Source organism: Acomys russatus, chromosome 4 (genome assembly GCF_903995435.1).
Source record: "Acomys russatus chromosome 4, mAcoRus1.1, whole genome shotgun sequence".
Taxonomy (NCBI): domain Eukaryota; kingdom Metazoa; phylum Chordata; class Mammalia; order Rodentia; family Muridae; genus Acomys; species Acomys russatus.
Window position 1 is genome coordinate 34,088,925 of NC_067140.1, and position 23,006 is coordinate 34,111,930.

Here is a 23,006-nt window from a genome sequence, read left to right on the forward strand (position 1 = left end):
CATTTGATTTCTTATCTGTGCTAGGTACTAACCTATAAGTGAATCTACATACTTGGGGTTTCTTATATTCTGGCTATAGTCTGTTTGGCATTCCTCAAACTTGTAACATGAATCAAGCTCTATTAAGTGTCAAGGGAGTAGTAGTACAACTCACAGGAAGAAAGGTGTTCCCAGAAATGAAGCACTTGGGAAATTAAAGCTCCTTTTTAATTTAGTACTTCAGTGAGAGTTTTACAAATGTAATATGAATTGCAAAATGTCCGTGCTGAAAACAACGAATGTTCCTCGCTATTGTTTAACTCTACTTCAAGTGTTGCTTATTCGTTCCTCTTTGAAAAAGATGGAAAGACCATGTCACACCTCTGAATTAAATTTCCATTTTGCTTGATTCACATTAAGGGGTAACATGGAACTGTGCCTCAGTGAGGGCAGTGGTACTCCTAAAAGACTGGTGTTTCTGTCCTACGATCCTTTAAAAAGAAGCCATGTGCAGGCGTCATTGTATAACATCAGGTTTTGCTAAGTATATTTTAAAGGAGACTATGACTTGTTACATAAAACAAACAAAACAGAGAGTATGTTAATGAAGTTAATGAAGGCTAGGGTATTACTGCATAGCAAAGTGTCTCAGCTGCTTTGCTTTTCTGCGATAAAACACCATGACCAAAGCAACTAAGAGAAAGATGGAATTTTGGGGGATGTTTACAGCTCCAGAGGGTTAGGGTCTGTGATGACTGAGGAGACATGGTATAGGAACAGCTGAGAACTCATACCTTGAACAGTAAACAAAAGAACAAAGAGTGCACTGGGCACAGCACATGGCTTTTGAAATCTCCAGCAATGCCGTACCTCCTAAACCTCTGCAAACAGTGTCAGCAACTGGGAACCAAGTAGTCAAGCACCCTAAGACTTACGAGGGAAAACTCATTCAAATCACCACAGAAAGGAAATCAACACAGAATAGCTATTGTGATGTGGCCACCAATCTACCCTAATTACTTCTGATTCTGTCATTATTCTAAATCTAAGATTTAAAACAGAATTTTCATCTCAAAAGTCTGTCATTAAACCATGAACACAGACTAGAGGTCCAGTTCAAATTTCTTTCAAAATGTCTGCACACATGACATCTCATTTACTCCCAATGTCTAGGTAACAATGCGATGGTGACTATCTACATGCCAGTGTGTATGTCTCTACATGGCACGTTCTCAAGGGACTCCCAACAATCTCCGGGCGTGAGGTATTCTCTCAGGGCTTTTATTATTCACTCAGTTCATAACAAAAGAAACCATGGAATATGGAGAGTGCCTTATATTTCTTCTCAGGTTCTACAAGTATAATGAAACCGATTCTTTGTACACCAGGATGGCCTTGAACCCACAGTGATCTGCCTGCTTCTTCTTCCTGAGTGCTGCGATGAAAGGTGTGTGCCACCATGACCAACTATGAAACCAATTCTTAAAGCAGGTAAAATTGGAAGTGGGAACACATGATGACTATGTTTTCATATGTTTGTTTCTGCAAAAACCCCCACTATTGTGAAAGACAACAGGGGGGTGGGGTGGGCGTTGACGGCCCTCCATGAGATCCTTGTTTATATGGAAGCTCTCACAAATTGTAAAGTGGTAGCTGAAACGTTTCCAACATTCGGTGAGCTAATTTCTTCTTTTAGAAAAAAATCTGAAATTTGTCTCAGTTTTTATGTTCACATAACAGTTATCGTGGAATATCAAAAATGAGAATTCTGTACTAACTAGTGTTTTGTCAGAAGAGGCTGTAGTCATCTGGGAAGAAGGAACCTCAACTGAGAAAATGCTTCCATCAGATTGGCCTGCTGGCAAGCCTACAGCACTTTTTTTTTTTTTTTTTTTTTTTTTTTACTAATAATTGATGTGGGAGAGTACGGACCACTGCATTGTGCTACACCCAATCAGTGGTCCTGAGTTCTACAAAAAAAAAAAAAAAAAAAAAAAAAAAAAAAAAAAAAATCAGGCTGAGCAAGCCATGGGGAGCAAGCAGCAGTCTTCCTCTGTGGTCTCTGCTTTGGTTCCTGTCTCTAAGCTCCTGCACTGACTTCTCTCAATGAGATCAAAACATGTAAACCAAATAAACCATTTCTTCCTCAAGCTGTTTTTGGACATAATGTTTTATCACCAGCAATAGAACCCTTACTAGCTCTAATGTCCAGCAAGGATCTGCTTTTGGTTCTGAGGTCTCTGGACAGATTTTTGCTCCTTATTTGTTTTGTTGTTTTCTTAAATTTCACTTGTGGGAACATTTTAAACATCATATAGCATATTGTTTTATAATTTTAAAAAATGTTGAAGGTTTGCAGAGTATCTTTTTTGAGAGGGAAACTAAACAGTGATTCTTGATTTATATGATTAAATGCTCTGCCTTTAGCCTGAGGTGATGTGAACTGACTTCTCTATTGCTGAATTAGATAATTGCATAATCACATTCATTGGTTTCTTTGGTGGAGAATAGATATATCCTGCTCTTGGAAACCAGGCTCCATGGCATTCCAAACCTTCATTCACAGAATTTACCTGGCTTCTGTAGGATGGCCATGTAGGAAGGATGCTTGCTCTATCCATAGCAAGAGGTTAGGTGAGCAGAGATGCCTGAGGAGAATCTGCTCTTCCTGCCACCCAGCCAGGTGCCAATGTGAACAAAGAAGCCTTCACATCATTTTTTCCGTTGTTATTAATTGTAAACACATGAAACGTCCTTCCCCAGCAAAGCCAGCCAAGCTGAGTTCAGCCAAGTTTTGAAATAAGATAGCAGTAACTTTTATGTTTATCAGTTTAAAGCTGAAATAAGCTATGGGAAATTCAGGAAAGTAATGGCTTAAAAAGTGGCAACTGTGCAAATGAGGCACAAAATAAAGTACCAATTATGATGGAAAAGGAGTTCATATGAATTAAGAAATGATAGAAATAGAATTATAATCTCTTATAAAACAGTGTTCTATAATTAGCACTGGATCTTTAGCAAGTCGACTATCTTTTCTTTTTTTACCGAGTTCTAATTTTAGTTATTAAATTTAAACTTTTAAGCTAACTCTTTGCCTTTGCTTTGCTTATTTAGTTGTAATGTGGATAATGCTACCTACCTTGGGGAGTGATTATGAATACTGAGGTAGAAGGATACCTGGTTTATAGGACATCTTTAATATGGATCATAGGTTGATATTCTCTCTCTCTCTCCCTCTCTCTCTCTCTCTCTCTCTCTCTCTCTCTCTCTCTCTCTCTCTCTCTCTCTCTCTCTCTCTCTCTCTCTTTCTCAACATTCCTGAGACTACCTTTGGCTTTTTTTAAGTGATTCAACCATTTACTAGCCCCCAAGGCTAGAATAATTCCAGATCCTTTTTGTGTGGTAGGAAAAAAAGGAAAGAATTCCTTCCCTCCCTCAGATCAACAGACTACAGTGCCAGTGATGAGAACAGGAGATGAAAACTACTCAGCCTACGGATAAAGGCATCCATCAAGTGATTTTGGCCTGATACCAGGAAAGCAGTTGGTTTTGTCCTTGCAGGAAGCAAAGACTGCCAGAAGAGGGCTCTGGTTTCTTTCTCCTCTCCTACATAAACATGTGTCCCCTTTGGAAGACATATATAAAGGTATAACGGAAGCTCCAATCCTGACACTAGTCATTTCTGGTGAACAGCTTTGAAACTGGATATGTGGATTTCTGTGTAAAAATGGATTAATCTATTATATCTAAATTTTAGCCCAGCTCCTAAATGATTTTAGGATATCAACTCTTGAAGGGGAATGTGAGGTAGCAAGGCAGTGATTAGTAGCCCATGAGGCCATTAAGCATAGATCCTCCCTTGTGTTTAGCCATAGACCTTACCTCCTATTTCTCTAGTAATACTACTGTTAGGGGGCCAGTTGTGTTCCTTATTTATTTATTTAGCATTCAAAAAGCTGAAGTTCTCCTTCTGTTTATTTCTAATTCTTCTTTCAAAACTTAAATATGTTTTCCCCACCTAAGTGTGCTTACCCTGACCTTCTGGGATTTTTTTCCCGTTCTCTGACACCCTGCCCTTTCCACCAGGCAGTGGTACACCCACTTCCATTGCTGGGCATGCCAATGTTCCTGAACCCTAACTCAAAAGTCATAGCTTGCTTTCTTCCTCTTCTCTTCCACCCTCTTCCCAGCGACCACCAAGACTGCATGACTATTGCACTGATGTTTTTCTTACAAATTCAATAAGATTGTCCATGAGTCTGTTTCTAAGTTCTCTTGTTAACCCCAAAGGAAATGTCAGTCTCCCTATTAACTCTGTCACTCAGGAAATGACCTGTGTATACAGACAGGCAAGGCTAAGCCTTTCCCTTTCTAATTACTCAGGAAAGTTTTCTCATTACAACTTCATCCAAAATGGGAAGCCCAGAATCCTGTGGAAACTGTTGCATAGACATTTGGATATCATTCTGAATCCAGTTTCCTGTTTTCTCTCTCAGATAATTTAAAATGTTGTAAGCAGACAGATTCTGTCTTCTCTAGTAAGTCACTCCAGGACACAGTCCTTCTGTTTCCTTCCCAGTCACCCACAATGAACAGTAGCTGTACTTTCTGGACTCTGCAGTGTACATCTGCTCCTTTGTAAATTTTATTCCTATGAGTTTTCTGTCTTCACAGTTTTAAGCTGTAAAGTCTTAAGACAACATCAATATAGCAACTCGAATAAAAAATAGGTCCGCTCTATTAGATAGATCTAGGTAGGGGTTCGAAGTTTACTGCACGTATTATCCTTGGCTGGTGTCATACTTTGATCAGGACTCCTGGGCCCAGATTCACCCATCATAATGTTCTTGTAGGTTTCTAGAACACTCTGGATTCTTCTAGTTCCCCATTCTCCCATGCTTCTCTCATCTAGAGTCCCAATAGAATGCCCTATTCTCTGTCCCACTTTCCTGGTAAGTGAAGACTTTCACGGGACATGCCATTGGGCTAGTGTCCAGATATAAATGAGTATATACCATTTGACTCTTTCTGCTTCTGGGTTAACTCACTCATTACGATCATTTCTAGTTCAATCCATTTGTCCACAAATTTCTGGAATTCCTTGTTTTTAATAGCTGAGTAGTATTCCATAGTGTATATATACCACAGTTTCTTTATCCATTCTTCTACTGAGGGACACTTAGGCTGTTTCCATGTTCTGGCTATTATGAATACTGAGGGACACTTAGGCTGTTTCCATGTTCTTGCTATTATGAATAAGGCTGCTATGAACATGATAGAGCAAATGTTCTTTGTGTGTGGTGGAGCATCTTCTGGGTATATTCCAAAGAGTGGAATAGCTGGGTCTTGAGGAAGCCTTATTCCCAGGTTTCTGAGAAAGCACTAGATAGATTTCCAAAGTGGTGTGCTAGTTTGCATTCCCACCAGCAATGAAGGAGTGTTCCTCTCTCTCCACATCCTTGCAAGCATGTGATGTCCCTTGAATTTTTTATCTTAGCCATTCTGATGGGTGTAAGATGGAATCTCAAGTTGTTTTGATTTGCATTTCCCTGATGACTAAAGAGGTTGAGCGTTTCTTTAAGGAGAGTGGGGACTGACTTTCACAGAAACTCTGGTGTCCCATATTTGACCACATCCCCTGGATGGGGAGGCCTGGTAGCACTCAGAGGAAGGATAGCAGGCTACCAAGAAGAGACTTGATACCCTATGAGCATATACAGGGGGTAGAGATCCCCCCACACACAATCATAGGGGAGAGGAGTAAGGGGAAAATGGGAGGGAGGAAGGAATGAGAGAATACAAGGGACCAGATAACAATTGAGATGTAATATGAATAAATTAATAAAATATATTTAAAAAAACAGATCCACAACCAACTTCACAAGTGACCTGATGCACCAAGAATGGACTTCTGGTTTTGTTTGAATTTCAGACAAATAATGTTCAAAAGTGATCAATCCCAGTGTTTCAGGGACATTCATCTGCGATTCAAACTGAGTTGGAGTTGTCTATCATTGCTTGAAACACCAGAAACCTTGCACAGAAATATATTCAGCTTTCTTAACTTAAATAAAGAACTAGCACTGGCTTCACACAATTGTTTTGCCTTTAAAGTTCACAGGACAAATTAGCTACTCATTTGCTTTCGGTCTTTACTCACATACTAGCTTCCTCAAGTTGCCTGTGGTTGGCTTGTCTAAAGTATTGACAGTCTGAATGAGAATACAACTTGGTGGCAGAGCACTTGCATAGAATTTAGGCCCTAAATTCTAACCCCATTACCATTATATACACATATGAGTATCCTGATTTGTTCACTGTCCCTCCTAAATCCATTTACTATGTCATGTGCTGTATATTTCATTTTGTTATCATGTTTCTTGCCCATCCTACCCAAGCAGATAGAGACATCCATGTGTTTTGATCTGGGCGCTGTTGAATACACAATGTCCAGGGAGCATCGGGCACATAAATAAATTTCTGCTGCTACACCAATGAATGAATCATTCTTCTTATTGTCACTATCATCTTTCTATGCCATAAAGCATATAACACATGCCCTAGTTCAGACAAATGTATTGATAGTACAAGCAACTGAAGGTATGGGGGGGGCACAACAATTATGAGTTAATAGATATGAAATATATAAGTAGATTTTTGATGGCCTAGGTTTTAAGTATGAGGGAAGGGACGAGGTTTAAGTTGGAATTAAGAACTGAATTTACCGTGGGCAAAGTGGCTGTAGTTTTAGAAGTGGTCCATCAATCATTTGCCTATTCAGTTCTCAGTGGTGAAGCAGTCCCTTGGAGATATAATTAAAACACACAAAACATTTTTCATTTGAAAGAGCTGAGCCTAAAATTGAATTAAGAGATTTAGCTAAGTTCATAACTTTAAGGGTCTCTAATCTCACCTCTCTGGTATGGCACATAACTGCTTAAAACCTATGAGAAACTCCGAAACAAATTTGCCCTGGCCTTGGGCAAATTCCTAAACCTGTATTTTACAGACTCCTTATCCATAAAATGGGATAATGCTGCAATCTGCCTCCTAGGAGCAATTAGGAAATTTAGTAGGCAGTCTGGCCTAATACTTGGGGGATGGAAAACACACTGTCACAGGGGTACTGGCTGCCATTGTGTATCACCTAATATCTTAAACCCCAGTTTCCTTCAGTTTATTTTATGATTGTCTGACTGACCAATGGTCAGTCTCTGTTTTCCTTTCTTCTTCAATAAAGTATACTTAAAGCTTCACATGAAAACTAATTCATTTTATTACATTTGTGTGTGTGTGTGTGTGTGTGTGTGTGTGTGTGTGTGTGCGCGCGCGCCTAGGCACACACATATCATAGAGTTTACATGAAATTCAGACAGAAAGTAGCTTGCCATAGTCTGCTCATTCCTTCCAATATGCAATCAAGTGTCCTCACCCAGTGACAGTTTGCTGGCAGGCCACTTAAACTTCATGTTTTTTGTTCTATAATGCTGTGAGTTATCACTGTGTATATGTGATTATACATACTTAAATATATAATATACAGCTATTTGTTGAGTTCTCAGTATGATTTATCATCTTCAAGCAGTTTTATAAATGTCTCTGTCACTTTTTCAGGATGTATAGCCTCTGAGGGACTATATCTTGTTATGATTTCCCACTGATTCAGCCTTCCACTCTCTGCATGTAGGTCTGACCATCATAACTTTAAATATTTCATCAGAAAGAAATGTTTTCATGTGTCAGGCTACCACAAAAATGTGTTATCTGTAATTGAGTGAAGTGTAAGTAGGAGAATAGGAAGATTGAGACTGTGTTGTTGTCAAGGAGAAACAAATCCCCATCTACATCCCTATAAATAAACAATGCAAGTAATGCTGAGATGAGTGTTTCTATCCCAGGTCCAGTTGTCAAATCTTTTTCATGCAATACACACACACACACACACACACACACACACACACACACACACACACATACACGCATGACAATTAGAACATACAATAATGTTGTTCTTTTGAATAGAGTCACTCTTACCCAGAGGAACTGTAAAAGTACACAGAACAACCTACAACACCTCAGAATCTACTTCTGAAATACATTCATCATTGGTAAATTCTATCCTATAGAAAGGGATGTATATTCCTTTAATTATGAATTTTTGTGTACCAGGTAAGCACAGTCTATAGAAATATTATTGGCAGGCAACATTCATATGCTATTCATTTCATGTCAGATGGTCACCTAAAGATTTTCCATCAGTAATTGTTTAATCATCAGAACAAACGCTAATATCAGAAGCATAAGGTACATTTATCTTTCAAAACAGAAAGTTGACTCAGATGGTAAAGCAACTTCGCCAATGTTATATATCTAGGAAAAGGAATAGCTGAGATTTGAACTCAGTTTTTCTTCTAAATTCCTGATGTCCCCTAAAGTTCCACCTGAAGGATTTTAAGGGACCTTATTTTGGACAGTTGATCTTTTATTATTATTATTCATTTTTGTTATTTTATTCACTTTACATCCCTATTGTAGACCCCTTCTTCATCTTCTCCTGGTGGTTTCACCACCCTTTCTCTCCCCCCATTCCTGTCTCTTACTCCTCAGGAAGGAGGAATCCTCCTTCCTTACCAACTGATCCCAGACTATCGAGTCTCTTCAGGACTGCCTGCATCCTCTTAACTTCCAGTGGCTGTCATTTGGAGCAATGCTGAGGTTTGGTCTGCATTCATTGTCTTGGTGACTCCTTCATTTCTAAAGGAAATTAACTGCAAATGAAATTGCCCAACTATTTTATTGTATATATTTATTTTTATAATAGAGCAGGAGAGGTAACCTTGTTAAATCACCACTCACAGTCAGACAATCCCTTAAACATCTTTATAAGACTGTAGAATGGAGGTGACATAAAAGACTTCAAAGAATGATACATAAACTTTAATTAACTTGGCCCAAGCACACACACAAATAAATGCCTGAACCTGGATGCAAAACCAGCCTATGTGAGTCACAGTATATGATACTGTCAGTTGAGATGTATAAGGTTGTGTATGTATGTGAGTATACATTTATATAACAGAAGCTAAAATATAGGACAAAACGAAAAAGAACATAGTGACAAAATTAAATATGTCTAATGTGGGTAGTCTTTCTGTCTGTATGTCTAGACTATTCCATCACTACAACTCAGAGTATTTCTATTTGACTCCTTTTACTATTTCCATTTCATCTTGAAAGATATACGTCAATTAGTCTATAGGCTTGGATCTGCCTTTGTGGCTCCTTGGTCCACACAGCTCAAGCAGAAGAAAACTTTAAATTTTTATCACATCCCACTTTGAATTAGTAAGGTAAGATAGTTCAGTCCTTTATTTCAAGGGGAAATCTGAAAAGACATATCTGTAAAAGAGTAAAAGCCCACCATATGTTTACAATGTGGGATAGTTGTAGAAGAGGAAAGGGAAAAATGTTGAATAGTTTTCTTCTGGGGACTGTACTTTGTCATTCAAGGCTACAAGAAAGCTCCTTTGTGTATGCATACTACATTTTCTTCTTGAGAATTAATAAAAAAAAAAAAGAGGCCATGGATTTGAAGGAGTGTGGAGAGTAGTACACAGGAGGGTTTGGATTGAGGAAAAGGAAAGGGGAAATGGGATTGTATTACATTCTCATTTTTTTAATGGAAAAATCTATCTTTTAAGTTATTTAACTTAACTCCTAATTCTTATCATATTATATTCATAAGGACTTGTTATGGAAGAAAGTGAGCTTGTGAGTTGACAAAATGAATCTTGTTGTGTGTCTGGTTTCTTTGGAAGAAAATAGAAGTTCTAAGTCATAGAGCATATTATTCCAATATCAGGAGGACAATGTTCTTCATACAAATCAGGATGTCTTCAGTTTTTTATTACACATGCATAAAACAAACTACATATGTCAGGAAGAACCATGTGACAATCATGAGTTATATAAATGTTATATTCATGGTGATCTGGCTATTTGTGTTTGTCACACTTGAAGTGAACATCTTTCCTGCCTTGTTGGGTCTAAATTTCTGAATGACCTTCAACATCTATCCTATCTCATCTCTATTAACTTAACTCTTTTACCATGATCTAAAAAGATCTTATTCCACAACCATAAACTTGATTGTAAAACTAAACTATCTGGTCTTCAATGCCCCTCAGTGACTGGAGAAGGAATAAGACTTAAATGCCAGATTGAACTGGTAGTGCAGGATAGCAACTTCCAAAATGAACAAAATGACTGAGACAGTTTACTGCCTGCCTGAATAGTCATCCCACCCAACACACTCTATAATGTTGGAGCCTCATCTTTGGACTTCTAGTCTAATATCTCTTCCAGACTTATTTGCAAGGCAGGAACTGTTGAGGACTTGTTTATCCTGTCGGGGCAGAGTTTGGCCATTGACTCTGCCTGCATCTAAGCTGCCCATTTTTAGGCATAATTCTGTTTGTGGCAGGAATGAGGACATTTTGTCCAGTGGCTGGATTGCCACATTTGAAGCCGACTCCATAAGGATGTCCTTTGATGCTCATTATCTTCTTTGAGGACTGCTGGATGTCTTCAGTTTATGCCCCTTTGTGATTGTAAGAGTCAATGTTGCTAGAGGCCTGCTTAAATCACATCTCACCTTGGGGGTGCCTTGCATTCTCATACAAAACTCTTTTTAGAAAAAGGACTTTACAGGCTGAGGAGATTACTCACTAGGTAAAAGCCCTGCTTATGCAAACCTGAATACAAGAATTCTATCCCCGAAGCGCACTTCCAAGGCAGATCTTCAGCTAAAAAAGAGCATTTATAAGACAGACAGCAGAGACAAGAGACCATGGTCCATCTAGAGGAAATGAGGACTGAATCTGGAAAGCTGTTTTGATTTATGCATGCATGTGAATGCGCAATCAATCATTAAGCACTTTCTGTCCTTGCTAGTAACGATTTAAAAAGATAGCAGGTAAACTATTTTATGGCTTTTGTAGTGTTTTCTTTTTTTCAATCTGATTTGATTGCTTACTTTTCCTTTAAATATTTACATGCTTTAATTTTTATTTTATTAAGGTGTAATTATGCGAGGATAAGAGTAGAGATGTATTTATTTATCTTACTAACTTCAGAAACTTTATTATTGACAATCCAGTTTTCTTGGAATATGTTATGCTAAGGGTATAATAAGGATTCCCAAATAAAAATCACATTTGGCAATGAAATACAGAATTCCAGTATCTACACTTGAAACTTCAGACTACTATTTGCTGGCTTGGCATATTGGTAGCAAAGCATTTCATTTCACATGCCTATGTTAATCGATGGAGAACATCAAATGTGGAATGGCATTGATAGTAGTACTATGGTAATATCTGTGCTGAGTAGAGATTTCAAGATCAACAGTGATGTCTGTCAGGATTAGGGAACAGGGCATTGGCCAAACCCTGTCCAGAGTCTTTCCATATTCAGTGTTGCACATTTGGATCTGGCAATGCTCTCTAAAGGGACTTCTGAAAAATAGCGTGGCTGATAATGTATTGTCATATCCTTCAGCCATGGCTAACTCAGTATTGCTGTTTGAGAAGTCTTCCTAATGTCTAGGCTTCCAAGACCTTCTACAATCCAATGTGATTCCCACTTGTTCAGCTCTGTTCAGAGGTGTATTTGTCGTACAATAACAGCTCTCATGTGTGAAGGTCGTTATTAAAGACCAGGCCTACAGAGTGCCCAGGAAGGGATGGAGGCTGCAAATTGGGACAGCCACAATTGAGATGCCCATTGTGTTATATATCCAGGCTGAGAGGTTCATCTCTTTTCAAAAAAAAAAAATGCAGACATTTCTGTTCTATTGCAACAGAAAGGAGAGGTACTTTCTGAACAGAATTCAGTAACAAAATAGCTACAACCTACACAATGCAGACTCAGAACGGAAAACAAATTTGACCCATTTTCTAACAACAAAAAATGCTCACTCCCTTTGGTGCATTGTGGTCCCATTAACTGTCTTTGGACTGATAGAAATTAACTACACCGTATTGTCCAATTACTCTGTTCTCTCTTTCATCAAGGCCTGCATGGAGTGAGGAGAATTTAGAAAAATACATCATCAGTTGGTCCCAGACTGTACAGATGGAAAAAGAGATAAAAAGAAACATGGGAGGTTTGGAAAAAATAATAATTTGTGTGTAATATTATCCTGATGAAATAAAATACATAGTAGAGTAGGCAAGACTTTGATTTTTAATCAGTTGAATAATCTTTAGACTGTGTGCAAAAGAGGCTGTGGTCTTAAAGAAAATGGACATTGAGGATGCCCTGCTTCTTATTTCAACATTTGGAACCCGTGGAGGGAAGTACACAGGAGCTCCGAGTGGGAGGCAAAGCCTTTGTCATTGACTGAGCTTTATACCTCCAGCAAATAGATTCAATGTGGCTCCAAAGAATGAATTACATAATTTTAAGTACCATTTGGAGTGTGAGTCCTTGACAGGTTGTAGTTATTTCCAGTTTGACTTATCAAATTTATGTTTATTACTCAAAAGACAATAATGAAGTTCAGAAAGCCCATAGTTGGAATGGTCTTAAATAATTGGATTAACTCAGGGTATCAAGGAAAGCCTAGGTTAGTAGGGGAGAAATATAAACTTGACTCAGATACCAGAATTAGACATAAAATATAGAAAGGCCTTATTGTATAGATGTGTAATAATGTAAATGTATATATAAAAAAATTAAAAATATTTAACAAAAATAAAAAATAAAGAAAGACACCAAAGTTGACTGTTTTATATTTACATGAAAAAAAAGAGACATATTTCTTTAGAGTGAGTTTAGTAAGTAGACAAAATGGGCATGGATGCAGAAAACTGGTATTCGAAGTTAGTTTGAAGGATGTGATTGAAAAGAAAGGAATAAAGACCAAGGTTGGGCAGGAATAGGAACAGGATAGAAATGTTAATTATCATTAGGTAACAAAAGAAGTATATGAAGGAAAAAGTCTATCAGCCAAGAAGAGAGCATACATCACACAGAGGAAAAAATGTTTCTAAGAGTCCCAGGTGAACCATTTGAAGGCATGGGTTCAAAGCTGGACATGGGGACCACATCAAAAGCAAGAAAAGGTGAAAATTGAGCGACCCAAGTTAAAGAGTGAAATGATGGTTACAAATGGTTTTAAGATCTGTAAGATGTCAGCCACGTCAATAGAATTATCACACAAATGAAAAGGGTATATTCCATCTTTTGACGGAATTAATCCTTAAACTACACAGACTTAGATCTGAATGAAAATACACAAGATTGACTTAGAAAGGAAGAGGCAGGTTGTATAGAACACCCCCTCAAAGCTGTGTGTTTTATGTTCTGGTAAGAAGAGCTTCCTTAGTATTTCCTATTTAGACACCAGAGGGTGTGTTTTGTTTTGTTTTGGTTGGATTTTGCATTTGTTTAAATTGTGAGTTCTCAAAGACTAAAAATTATTTATCTATCTTATTTGGAAATGGTGTATGAAAGAGGGTGCAGTCTGATGTATCAATTGTTAATGAGACTGATACAAAAGTAACAGCTGTAGTTTCCTGGCACCTGTGCTGTCTAGTCTTGGCTGCAAAGAGAGAACCTCAACTGAGCATTTGCCTCCATCAGATTGACCTGTGCTTCTGTGTTCAGGGAATTCTCTTGAATATCAATTTTAGGAGAGCCCTGTCCACCGTGGGTGGTACCATATTTGTGCAGGAGGTCCTGGGTTGCATTTAAAAAGAAAAGGTGAACCTAATGCTGAAAGTGACCTTGAGAACAGGCTATCTGAAAGTGACCTAAGGAATAGGCTAGTTATCAGGTGGTTTGTGCTTCAGTCTGATGCCTTCCTCCATGATGGACTAGATATCTCCTCCCTTGGCCTCCCTCTATTATAGACTAAATATCACCTAAAAAGTCAAATAATCCTTTTCTTCTCCAAGTTGCTTTTGACCATCATGTTTATCACTGTAACAACAACAGCAAAAATCCAATTAATGGAATATGAAATTTTGATGAGTGAAAGGATGAATCCCTAATGTATGTGGGGCCTGAGAGAGGGTGACTGGCAAGTGTAGGCACAAAGAGTTGTCACAGGAGTGTGTATCTGGAAAAGTAAGTTCCTCTCCATTCTGTCTCTCCCTGAAGATTTTTATTTGTGTGTCTCATTCTTTTGCAGATAAGCATTTATCAGGTGACAGGACCATGCCCTTGGGCTTTTCATTTCTAAAACCATGAGGCAAATAAACCTTTATAGCTTATAAAATATCCAGTCTCTGGTATTCTAGTCTAGCAGTACAGAAAAACTTTAAAAGTTAGAAAACATAATAACCCCTCAGATTGAGCAATTATTCCCAAACCTACATGTGAGAAAGAAAGAATGAAAGAAAGAAGAAAGAAAGAAAGAAAGAAAGAGGGAAGGAAAGACCTGTGGCTCTTGTCTGGGGTTTGGAATGGGGGAAAGACTATGCAAGCCATCTTCTTTTCCTGTATTTTATAGCTTTGCTTATTCACTGTGTTTACTTTTCTAGTGTACAAGGAAGGGAGAGAAAATGCAGTTACTTAATGGCAGTTTGCCTGTACCTTTTATTCAATCCTAACCAATCTACCCTTCTCTGATTAAAGTTTGCTTGCTACCTCACCTTGCCTACATGTGGATGGTACACAGTTACCAGCTCTTTCAATTTCTTCCCCTGCTGGTTTTGTTTTGTTTTGTTTACATTATGTTACAGTGGGCATTCCTTACTCAACTCATTGGCATCAGTAAAGTATATAGTAATCGCTCCGTCTTTTTCCTCACCCTGATTCTTAAAGTGGTTTCCTAAACCACTTGTCATAGTTTTCTGGTTTAAAAGTCACCATTCTGAGTGGAACCGGGAGGGAAATGTAGTCAGGGTAAGCCCCATACTTTGGAAACTCTAGGTAGCTTCTGTGTCAAATGGTCAGACACTAGGCTGCTTCTTTAATATTCTGTTTCTTAAATCATTTTGATGTTCACATGTGATCATTGGAAGAAATAACTGAAAGAACAATTTATAAAAGGAAAAGCTTGTTTTGGGCTCATGATTTCGGTTTTCACTCCATGGTTGATTAGTACTATTGGTTTTGTGACGCTGGACAGTTAACAACACATCATGGGGAGATAGTTTGCCAGAGAAAATTGCTCAGTTCATGGCAACCACAAGAGGGAATACAAACAAGAACACATTGGTATCATAATAACTCCATCAAGGGTATCCTTCCCAGTGGTTTACTTTCTCGCTGGGCTTTACCTACTAAGCTTTCTACTACTTCCCAAAGCACTACAGGTTCAATATCAAGCCTTCAGTGAATGGGCCTTTGGAGGATACTACAGACCTAAACTATTGTATCCATAACTTCTTCATCTGCTGCTGTGTCTAGTACAGCTATGTTTAGTAGGTCCACCACTGTTTGACTGAATGGACATAAAGTCAAAGAATGAAACAGCAGGCACTCCTTCCTTCAACCACATTCTGTATGTTAATATAAAAGCTTCTCCTTTCTTCAGCTTTAATAAAGGGAAGTGGACTGAATGTCCTGATTGAATTGGACTTCCACTTTCAAGGCTACTATTGCTCACTCTTTGACCCCATTCTCAGCCATATTTTGATCAGGACACTAAATCAAAATCAATCAATTGGATATGTTCAGTACTTGAGGCCCATCTGGGATCTCAATTAAAAAGCCAATTCTTTCTCAGAACACCTCCTTAGATCAGTGCTGATTTGCTTCTTCAAAAAGCAGCCACCCAACAGCAGTGCTTAGCACCTGTGTGTGACATCGGATTCCCGACTTTCTGACCAAGAACTTCTCCAAATAGGTTTGTCTGGGCACTGAACATGAACAAATAGGACTGATGGCTTTTAAATGGCCTTCTGTGGCTTGGCTTCCTGTCTTGCTTTGACCAGGAGAAGGCAGTGGCTTCTGTTCTTCCTGGGCTGGCCTCAGAATAAAAAACAGGGAAAGCAAACTTGAACCCAAGCCCAGGCAGCTGACTTCAGACTCATCATCCAGGAATGACACATGACTGTTTGAATATTAAACTCCTGTAAATTTGAAATTATTTTATAACAAAGCAAACAGATGAATACAAAAACCAAATATTTATGCTAGCTGATGTCTCTAAGTACCTTGTTCAAACCTAGTTTATAATCAAAAGCATCTTTTTAGACTTGTGGTCTGCGTAACTACATGAGACCCACTGCTTGACTCAGACTTCTGTTTTATCATATTAAAATTCTTTTAAAAGGTATAATAAACACATTCATGTTTTTACTTTTAGAAATGAAATCTAATTAAAATTTCTAAGGCAGGCATAGTGGTCCACATCTTTAATCCCAGCACTCAGGAGTCAGAGTCAGTCAAATCTCCGTGAATTCCATACCAGCCCCTTCTATAACCATAGTGAGTTACAGGACAGCCAGGATTACAAAATGAGACTTTGTCTCAGGAAAACAGTAAATAAGTAAATAACAAATAAATAAATAACTTAGTTAATTTCTACCTGTTCTTGTGTGTGATAAAGAAACTTAAGTGAGAATTTAGTAGAAAGCAAAGAGTCAATTCTAGTCACAGGTACAGTAACAGATTTATACATTACTATGTAATTCACACATGCCAACATGTGCACTAACACAGCATTTGATTAATTTTCGCTTAGAATGATCTTGATTTCATAGCTTTCAAATGTGGAGAACTGTTCAATTCTCTGGGCCAGATTTAATTTCATTGTCAAATGGCTTATATAGTAGTATTTATAATTGTGAGAATTCTGTGAGAGTTAAATGATTGATTTCATAGAAAGAACACATCTCTCACTTTATATGACACTACATGAACAAGATGAAAAGTTATTATCTCCACACCATTGGTATATAAAGTTTCAATTTCAACTGTTGCAGTTTGAATAAGAACAGGCACTATAGGTTATACATTTGAATGTTTAGTTCCCAGTGGGTGGAGTTGTTTGGGAAGGATTAGGAGCTATGTCTTAGTTGGAGAAAATATGTCACTAGTGCAGGCTTTAACATTTCAAGTCCCCATGCTATTCCCAGTTAACTCTTCTCTCTCCCCCCATGGTTGTGGCTCATCTACTGTTCAGGGCCATGCCTGCCTGGTTACTACCATGTACCCCTGCCATGGTGACCAGGTATTCATTCTTTGAAACTGTAACCAAGTCCACAAGAAACTCTTTTCTCCCAGTTACCCTGGTCATAATTTCTCTACATAATAATAGAAAAGTAACTAAGAGAGAAAGCTTCATCAGGAGACTGAAAACCCAGCAGGCAGTTAGGATTAGAACAACAATAGGGAGAGATGAGAAATCATTCCCTTCTGGGGTACTTTTGTGCCATAGCTTCACAACCTTTTAGTAACTGTCTAGTTATTCTTTGTGTCATCAACTTAGTCCTCAAAACCTCAAGGCAACCTGTTTTTATAAGCCTTGATCATCTTTGGTAAAGCAGAGTCTGTTGACCTCTATCCAGCACGACCTCCATCTGTGTGTATTTACTTCTGACTGCCCTGCAAGCAACCAAATGGACTGAAATGTGCTCAACAGTTTTTTTTCTTCTGCATAATTATTCTGACAATGTTTTAAAATAGTCATAAGATAATTGGTATGAGGCCCCAGAATTGGAATTTCTTCCACTTCACTTTATAAGGAGTCCTGTTACAAAAAGATTTTTTTTTCCCTTAGGCAGGAGGCAGAGAGCAGGAGGCAGGAGTAAACACAAGCTGGTGCCTCAGAGTTTTCCAGTGATTGAGGAAACTGCTTTTGCTGTTCCAGTTTTCAGCTGGGCTACTTAGTTTATATTGGAGCTTCTCAGATCATTGTTAATAAGAAGGCAATGTTATGTCCTTTCTGTCATCAGATGTCAATCAAAATAACTGGGAAGTATGTGAAGGCCTTTTTTTAGGGCTTGATTCACTCAAGTTTATCCCCTCCAAAACATGTGTACCAATTGAGGAGAATGCTTGGTGTTGAAGACTAAAGGATTAAACATAGGGGTAAGAGATGTCCAATTGTTTTTAAAGACTGTCTATCTCCAGACATAATGTTTAGGGGATTTTGGTCCTGAATTCTGGGTCATTGTACATACACATATACTGACTGATTGTCCCTAATCACCACAGATGTGGGCTGAGCAAACAGATTGTGTAAGTTAAGAAGGCAAATCTAGTAATTGATGTTCAAAAGAAAAAGGAGCACAGAGGAGTGGAAGAAAGAATTATGTCTGTTAGCTCTGAGCTAGTGGGGGATACGATGTTGGTTCCCAGCTGTTTCAAATTTTTTTCTGAGTGTGCCTCATACTTGGAAGCAGGTGTTATGGATCACTGTGTACTAACAGATTAATCATTCCAGAACCATATTCAGCTTTACTGCATGTGATGAAGTGAATTAGTTTCCTCAATTGTGTCAATATAGATTGTGACTCAATAAATCTATGTTACTCTTCACTAATGGACCATGACTTGCAGTTAGAAAAACACAACCACCTATTAAATAAGACACAATACACAAGACACAATAACAAAAAACTTGTTGTAAATAAGAGTGTACACCAATACAAAAATCGCCTCAAATTAAAGACTCCTCCCTCATGTGTGGTATATATGTGTGTTTGTGTACTTGCGCTCATATACACATATGTGTGTATGTATATGTATGTATGTATGTATGTATGTATGTATGTATGTATGTATATAGGAAATTTCAGTATGTGTTCTTGAGAATCTAGAATCTATACTAAGAAAATAGTTCTAGTATTAAACATACTTTTATTTTTTCTAAACTCTCTTAACAATAGAAAACGGCATATTATTAGCTTTGCCCTAGAGGAGATAAGGAATAAAGCAATATCTGCCCTTCAGTTGCTTATCATATAATTGGTGAGCTGTGACTAATCCATGCAAAGCAAATAGTGGATAATTAAATGTTAGGGGGGTAAGCTGAAATACCAAAATATCTTAGACCTTAGAGTCAGAATGCAGGAATTCAATTAAAAACAGCTATTGAACTTACAGTATGTTAGGTTTTATTTGGGGCACTGGGCTTATAATGATGAATAAGTCAGTTTCTGCCTTCAAGGAGCTAACAATCTGGAATGGGGAAGAATAGAGAGAGAGCATTCTCATTCAGATGTGATGGTGCTGCATAGAATGTGTTGGAAGGCACATAAGAGAGACTTAGTCCAAGCCAAAGCATGAGGCAACAGAGACTTGGTGACCTTGGAGGTGAGAACCTGAGCTGAAAGGGTCAGAGGAATGCAGGCAGAAAGAAACACATGGCAGGGGAAGAGCCGTCAGAGCAAGAGGTTTAACTATGGGCAAACGTCTTCTAATAGCGGGTGACTGGAGGCCAGGGAATGGTCATAGCGAAGTGTCATAGGGAAAATGTCATCAGGAGATGGAACATGTAGGGTCTTGAATATTATATGAAATAATCATGACTGTTTATAGAATAATTTATGGGGACGGTGGATCATAATGAGATAAGAACTGAGGAAGAGTATTTGGACTAATGAGTAGGAGGCAAAAAACAGACGCTGACTGGTACAGAAGTATATGACCACAACTATTTTTTTCCAAATGGAAAGAAATCAAGATGCACTAAGCCATCATCCTGTGAACAGAGCAGATAGGTGATAAAATGAAAAAAAGACTAATGGACCTGAAAAGTTATGGAAAACATATGTTCTAAGTCAAATTTTCCTACAACCCTGAATCTGTACCTTGTGTAGATCATTTAACCATTTTTACATGTACAAAGTGAAGAAACTATTTAAAAAAACAATGACAACTAAGGAAATTTTTGCTTACTTCAAATTTATATAATAACAAAGTTTAGCATGTTTCCTAAAGAGGTAGATAAGCAATGGTTCTCAGTATGGGAGAAAAATTTTTTTGGTACTAAAAGTATTAATATATTTTAGATGTTTATTAAGATTGTTAGAATAGCTGAAAACCCTGACAGTTATAAAATAAGCTAGATGCGTTGACTTATGAAATAAACTTCAACGTGTTGTTTTATCAATATTCATGGCCAAGAAGAAGGAAAAACCTATCTCTTCATTCTCTATCTCCTTTCTCAGGCTACAGGGCAAAGGTTTTCTGGTTATTCAATAGAAGCTCCTTGCAGCTTCAGACTTACACTGCCAAGGTCTGATTTTCTTTGCTCTGCTACTTTTCCTCTGAAAACACGTGTTGTAGTTGTTGGGTAATTTGTAGCTCGCTGTAGATATTAACGTTGCTTGTCTCTTGTAGCTAACTAATGTGCTTATTTTAGGTAGCTCATTCATTTGATGGTAAAGATTATGTGCTGAGAGATATTGAGTGCCAATTTCGTGGAGAGATATTGCTTATGCTAATTCACATGCCTGGGCATTTAATTTGGTGCATTTACAGTTCAGCAAAATGACTTGGTTTTTCTTTTGTAGTGTAAGGAGAAATAGATTTCCACAGAGTTTGGACTATTATTAAAGGTTATAGAAACTAGAAGCTAATAATCATAATAATCACTACCATTCATCAACTGCTTGCTGTGTGCCAGGAGTTAGTGTAGGTTCTCTCATATAATGTGTGTGTGTGTGTGCATTTTCCCACAGAACACTTCTAGGGATTTTGGATGGCAGGTGCAGTCCAATTCTCGCTTTAGAGATGAAGAAACTGAGGCACATAGGCTCACATTCCAATTTATGTGATTCTGTTTTTATAATTTAGGAAGATTGACGCTTGTGTTTCACTCCTCTCTCTTTATACTTTTTTCTTTCATTCTTCAGTTCTCTCTTGCTTCACTGTTGACTTTCTCTTTAGGAATATCCTGGTTGCTTTATCCATCACTTAGCAAGTTATTGCCTTGTGTCTGCTGTGTAGCTGTTTCCTGCAGATTGAAACATCACCTCATGGTTACAGTGCTCCTAGAAGTGACTTAAGTCATAAACAATTTCCATGGAGGAAGGAAGAGGCTCCTCTCTAATATAGCATTCTGCACATTGTGCAATGAACATCACCGATGCATTAGTGGGTCTGTCTGTCACCTTTGCTTCAGTGGACTGCCTGACATCACTCAGGCATAAGGAACCCCAGTAAACTCACAGGCTCACCAGGTATACAGAAATGAAATGGCTTATTTGCCTTGTGAAACCTTTCTCAATCTGTAATAAAGGGGTATTTTTGTGTGTCCCTTCAGGAAACGTAACACAACAGTGCCTAACACAAAGGCTGTTCAGTCGTCTGTGTTTTCCTGGGATTCTCATGTATTGACCAACAACAAGCAGGTGTGCTTAAGACACAATATACAGTCAAAAAGCCTAAATTGGCAAGTTTTTATAAACAACATTGGCTTTTAATTTTTAACCTGTTATAGCCAGAATCGAGTTGCAAGCACTTGATGGTAGATAAATGGTTCGCACCATTGGATCCCACACAGGAGCCTTGAGAAAAGTCATCATTTTTTCAAATTTATTTTTAAAATTTTATTCACTTTACTTCCCAACCATAGCCTCCTCTCTCATCTCCTCCCAGTTTCACCCTCCCTCCCTTTTCCCCCAGGCTCCTTCCCCAGTCCTCAGAGAGGGGGAGCCCTTCTTCCTCATCAACTGACCACAGCCTTCCAAGTCTCATCAGGACAGCCTGTGTCCTCTTTCTCTGTTAGCTGGTAAGGCACCCTGCTGGGGAAGTGATCAAAGAGCAAGCAACAGATTCCATGGCAGGGACAACCACTGCTCCCCTTACTAGGGGAACCACATAAAGACTAAGCTGCCTATATGGCTGTTGTGTGCTGTGTGTCTTATTCCATCAGGGACAGCTTCTCTCTCTTCACAGACTGAACCAGCCACATCAAGAAACTCCCCTAGATCTTACTGTCTTCCAGCTTCATTAGAATCAGTCTTATTTCTACATCATGAATGACATTGGGTCGAGACAAACTGGCAGTAATGGGGAGTCATTGTGATTCAAGGAAGCATGTAAAACCAGGACACATTGTACTGCAGTTTAGCATAGGAGCTGCAGCACACAAGCCCAGACCTATAAAGGAGCCAGGAAAGGGAAAGCACTCTCCATAAAAACTGCACATCAGGACAGGCAAGGAGGACCAGAGGAGGCAGCAGGTTAGAACCGAGCACGTGGATCAGGAAGAGGATCAGCGAAAGGCTGGACCAGCGTGCAGGCCAGAGACACCTAGGGACCTGTCCCATGGAACGGATACCAGAAGGACTTAAGATGTCTTCTTTGATCAGGCACCATTTAGGACATAGAAGACCTTCAGTAGCTAAAAGTAAGCCGTCTAAACCTTTTCTGCCAACTTCTCATTCTCCCCACGAGGGCTACTTAAAGGAGTGTGAAGACAGGCTAAGCAATACTGAAGCATTATCGGGGCATATGGTTGGTTGTTCAAAAAGGAATGAAGATAACCATGAGCAATGCCAGTACTTTCACCTAGATCTTGCCAGTGGCAGAGACACTCAGAGAGAGGAGCTTTTCCGGCACTTCTACCGAGTGCTTCAGAAAGGATGGGATCAAGAGAAACCTTTGGATTGCGTTATTGTCTTTGTGGACAAAAACCAGAAGGATTATACTACAGCCATAGGCCGCCGCTTGCGAAATCAAGGTCTTGTAGTGGAAACAATTCACATTGCCTCGGAATCGGATATCACTCGTGTATTGCAGGATGTTAAAGATGATGGTTCCCCCTTCTGTATTCTCGTGGAGCAGTCTAATGTGCAGTGTTCCTCCTGCACTGTGATCATGCTTCATGAGCCCATCAAAATACATAGGAATATGCCCCTGGAGGATGCCCTGGTGCTAGTGGCTAAAGAACTGAGGAGATTCTTAACTGAACAAAGTGCTGCAATTTCTCAGAGGGCTACTGAGCTGGTGGATGACTTCCTGGTCCGCGAGCACCTGACCAGTTACGCTGTTCCATCTAGCATTTGTCACCTTCTTTTCCTGTTAAGTGCGGGGAAGCATCTGTACAGTGACGAGCT